The sequence below is a fragment of the Molossus molossus genome, unplaced genomic scaffold, assembly GCF_014108415.1.
Source record: "Molossus molossus isolate mMolMol1 unplaced genomic scaffold, mMolMol1.p scaffold_m16_p_21, whole genome shotgun sequence".
Taxonomy (NCBI): Eukaryota; Metazoa; Chordata; class Mammalia; order Chiroptera; family Molossidae; genus Molossus; species Molossus molossus.
This window is the reverse complement of record NW_023425357.1, coordinates 30,893,090-30,898,469: the sequence shown is the minus strand read 5'-3', so window position 1 is coordinate 30,898,469 and position 5,380 is coordinate 30,893,090.

Below are 5,380 nucleotides of genomic sequence, written 5' to 3'. Positions count from 1 at the left end.
GTAAGTCATTCGCACCAGCGCTGGGGACCGGAAACGGCGCGCTGCAGTGACGTCGGAGTCCGCGTCGGCCCTGGCCCCCTTGGAGCTGTCCCTCTGTCGCCTTCAGACCCCCACCCTCACCTCTGCTTAGCTCACGCTTTCTTATTTCACACCCAGAACCTCAGCCTGACGTAGTTACTTAAAGTGCCTACGCTCTTGTCAAGTGGCTCTCCAACCGAAGAGCAAAGGCACTTTCCCGCTCAGGATAGTGGCCTAGAAGAAGCTCATACAGATTGAAGATATCAAAACACAAAACCATTACATATAGTCCCCAAAATGCATACTGAAACAAGCAGACCTTTTTTTTTTTCCTCACTTTTAAGGTTGGTGATTTCAAATGCCCAGGTGTTGGCCAGGGTGTTGGGAATCTGCCCTATCAAACACTGTTTGGTTTAACGTGTCCCACAGGCAACACCACTTAAAGGAATTTCATCTTGAAAAAAACTTAAGGTGCTAGGGAAATGTGTTCCAGATAGAGGATCAGAGACAGGATAGAACAAGGATACTTGTGGAGCAGAACATACACAGAGTTTCTGTGGGGATTGACAAGAGCCAGGGAAGAAGAGGCTGGTAGGAGATCATACAAAAGTGCAGAGCAGTCCAGCTGGGCTCAGTGGATTGAGCTCCTCCTATGGATTGAGAGGTCCCATTAGATTCCTGGTCAGGGCACATCCCCATTAGGGGGCGTGCAGGAGGCAGCCCATTGATGTTTCTCTTGCACCTCCATGTTTCTCTCTCTCTCCCTTCCTCTAAAAAAATCAATAAAAACATATTTTTTAAAAATTGCAGAGCAGCTTCATGAGCAAATGAATTCCCTCCAGGGAACCCCTTCCATCTGGCATGACTTTTGAAGTTAACTGTGCCTAGATTAGAATCCCAGATCTCCCATGTAAGGATTGTGTGACTGGGAGAATTTTTAAAAAGGCAAAAATATCTTGTGCTTTTAGAAGAGATAAAATAAGGATTAAGTGTGACAGATGCTTTCTTCTAACTAGAGTCATAAAAGCTTCTCTCCCCTTGTTACTTCACTAAAAAGAAGCCGGGCATTTTTCCTGCACCCGAGAAAATAAATGCCCACTTCTCTCACTTTGCCAATATTCCACTACAATAAATTAAATTCAAATAGTATTGGGCTCTATGTTGATTTTTACCTGGAGAGTATGAATAAAAATGTTTGGGAAAGGATAAAGCAGTTCCCAGCAATCCTTTAGTTGCCATGATTCTTTTTCTCCTGCACCCTTTAGGGGGTTAGTTGGGGAAGTTGTTTTTTTTAGATCCTACATGAGGATGTAAAAAAAAAAAAAAAGGCAAACACACAGCTAGGGAAGCCATGACCTACATTTCATCATGTCAGAAGCACCCTGAGAATATATTGCCAGAGAAATTATATTGATCACAGGACTAAAGGAGGTTAATCAATTTTTTGTTTAAGTTTAATGAGGTTAAAAGTCAAGTCATCTAAGGTGCTGACGGTATATAATAGGATACACTTGTGGGGAAAAAAAAAACACTCAAATATATGTTAGTACCTACTATATAAAATGTTTAAGACACACAAAACTGATATAGTGGCTGTTTTTGTGAGGGACTCTAGAAATATGGGGTCGGAGAGACTTCCTTTCTGCTATGTACACTTGATCCTCTGAAATTTATTTGCCATGTGCATGTTTTCCTTGTAAATTGTATTTCAGACTAACAAGAAAAAGGAATAATATAACAAACATCTAGGTTCCCATCTCAGAGCTTAAGCAATAAAACAATTAAGACTCAATTGAGCCTGGCCAGTGTAGCTCAGTGGTTGAGTGTCCACCCATGCACCAAGAGGTCACCTGTTCTAGTCCTGGTCAGGGCACCAGTCCAGGTTGTGGGCCTGATCCTCAGTGGGGGGCATGCAGGAGGCGGCCAGTCAATGCTCTCTCTCATCCATGTTTTATCTCTCTCTCCCTCTCCCCTCTTCTCTCTCTAAAAAATCAATAAAGAAAAACAATTTTTTTTAAAGATTCAGTTGACTCAATTTAAGAGACAGCAACCCTCCTGAATTAGATGCTCATCCTTCCCATAAGTGCATTTAGTATATATTGCTTTTTCTAGTAAAAACAAACAAACCCTTAAAAATAAGCATCAGGATTCCAGACACTCCTACATCCACCCTCCATACCCGCACAATGTGAAACTCCTGTTAAGGAGGAATCTGGTCTCCAAAATGGAGTATGGAGAGAGGACCTAGAGGAATAAAGAGCATCGGGATTTGAATTCCGCCTCCTGTGTTTACTCCCACGTGACCTTAGGCAGCCTCTTCTCCTCTGAAGTAATGGTAAGTACCTATCTCACAGTTCAAGGATTCAAAGAGATCACAAGGTTACGCGATCGGTCCAGTACCTGGCCTATGGTGAAGACTCAATAAACATTAGCTATTATTATTATTCATGCCCTACCCCCAGAGGTGAGGCAAGGAGGACACCTAAATGTGGAAAAAAGGGTCATGGTTCTACCCTCAGAAATACTCACGTCGCCCACCGGCAGGGAGGCAGAAAGCGCCCCGGGGCACAACCTTGGCCGCTGCCAGCGGCCCCGGCCATCCCGCGGCAGCATGGCCGTTACCGCCACCAACGGCCTCCCGAGCCTCATTGGCTGAGGCGTGCGGTCCGCCAGCCAATCAGTGTGCCTAGGAACCTGGAGCACGTGGTGGAGTTTAGGCTCCAGCGGGGGTGCCTTCGTGTGAGTTACGGCACTTTTTGCTAAATGTGCCGCTGCCAGGCTAGACTTGAGCACTCCCTGGGGTCAGAGGAGTATCTGCTTTCTTTAATGTTGAACGTCAGGGACTGATGCATAATAAGACACTCATTTGGTGAATAAATAGATGAGGAATGCACACCCCCTGGGTAGATCAAACTTTAATCTTTGTCTCGGAACAAATACTGTAGATGAAAAAGTTCATTTTGTAGTTTAGGCCCTTGCTACTCCAAGTGTGATCCCCCAGCAGCATAGATATCACCTGGGAGCCTATTAGAAATGTAGAATCTGAGGCCCAATTCAGACCTACTAAATCAGGACTACATTTTAAGACCCCAGCTGATTCCTATAGCTTCTTATGGTCTGAAAACAACTATTCAGTCACTCCCATTTGATCTGAGAACAAATAAATGAACATTCTATGTCCATTTTATAGATGCTAAAAGTAGCTTGGGTGTCATGAGAGAGTCAGAATCTAGGACTAGTCTTACAAAACTAAGTATTTTAGTTGAACTATCTTGAGCTCCTGTTACCTTCCTCATGCCCCAAGGTGAAGGTCTACCAATGTTCTGTTGCAGAACCAGTCACGTGTATAGCACTTACTCTTACCGGTAGGCCTATTTGCTTAGCCCAGAATAAGAAGTTTCCTAAAATACATAATTTGCATGTTGCTTTCTTTCTGTTATGTAATTGACATCTACAAGAGAAAAATGTCATAGAGAACTGGGTATTTATCTGAAAAATTCATGTAAAAAATGCATGTTTAGATGAATGTGACTTTTGGACCTCAATTACAATTTCTCTTCATTGCCATTGTATGTGATACCAGAAGGGCAAGTCCCTAAGGGAGACTCAAACCCTGAGCCAGGAGGGTTCTTGGCTTTGGGAAGGTAAGAATTCAAGAAACTAGTCAGACAAGAGGTTAAAACAGAAGGAAGTTTATTGAGCAGGGAGGATAAGCAAGAGAAGCCACTCCATAGACAGAGTAGCAGACTTTCCTCACATGAGAAGGAAGGGGGACCCCAACCATCTCTAGAATTTGAGCTTACTGTATATATATATATGTATGTAGTTTCTATGGAAAATTGCTGATATGGGCAAATAAGAGAGTGAAAAATGGGATTAACTTTAACCTTTATAAGGTATGCTTTGTGTCCTTGTGTTTTCCTTTTATGGTACCGGTAAACAATAAGGTATGGGTGAGTAGCTATTAATCAATCTTTGCAGGAATTTTCTTTATTCTGGAGGCTCCTCATGGTCTGCTTGCATCTCTGGTCAGCCAACTTCCATGTCAGGCAGCACTTAGCAGGGCCCTGACTTAACTTTGACTTTAGTTAATTTATATAGTTCTTATGCCTCTCTCCTATATTAAGTGGATAAAAAATAAAAATAAAAATATATCTCTAATTCTTTCATCAGCAAAGGTGCTATCCTAACAATAACAACTCTGGTAACATAGCAAAGTTATTGAGACTACAACCTATATTACTTTATTTTATTTTGAAAGTGCAATTTGTATAACTTTGGCTTTCATATTAATTGTGGTGGCATGGGAAGGCTGACCCATTTCTCAGATTGTTAGGTTAAAGATGCCTAATCTTTTTGGGCCAGTTGGGTCAGAAAATACCTTATTTTGCCCTTTGCAGTCTTAACCTCTCAGTGCCTCAGTTTCCTCAGCTGCTAAAAGGAGATAATACTAGTAACTCATTATAAGGTTGTTATGATGAAAAAAGCTTAGATCAGTACATGCTGCATACGATTGCTCAACAGATGTTAGATGTGATGATTATTTTTGAGGTGTTGTGAACTGGGAAGTTAATTCAGGTGATTTATTTTTTACTGGCTTTTGAGCTTTATATATTTGTATAGGATGCTATTTTACATTAAAAAAATTAAAAATTTTCTGCAATATCTTCAACCCTATTATGAACAGTAGCACAATTTTATACCCAGGTATTTTGATATATCAGATGGTGTAGGTTAGAGTATGGGCTTTGGAAGTAGAGATGGGTGGGGCAAAGCAGTTACCTCATCGGTAAAAAGGGCATGCCAGTTGACCAGCCTCATATATAAAAATTAAATGAAATAATTTCTGTGAAATTACAAATACAATACCTCGCATATAGATATGAACTATTGTTTTCAAAGGAAAATCAGGAACCAAATGCCAAACTCAACTATTAAATTACTTCTTCCACAACTAAATCCAAGAAGGTCTGACCAGGACAAGTGTATCCATAGGCACATTGTATAAGAATCTTTCAGGTCTGCATACCATTCTGTAACTAAAATGAACAAAACTATTTATCAAGAGCTGTGACTTCTACCAAACACACGTCACCGTATCCCCTTATTAACCATGTCAACTATTATGCCTTTTTACATGGAAGCAAAACATCAGCCTCCAGGAATCCACGTCCTACTATGTCACGTGACGTGCCCCTTTCCTTTTTTCCTTGCCATTGCATCAGCCACTTTAGAGCTGCCTTTGCAAAATCCAACTAAGAAGCCCGTGTTGATTGACATGTTCATTGACCAATAAAGTCTCGTAGAGGTAAGGCGCGGTGGGGTATTTTACATCGGTGCACTCTGATTGGACGGTGCTGTG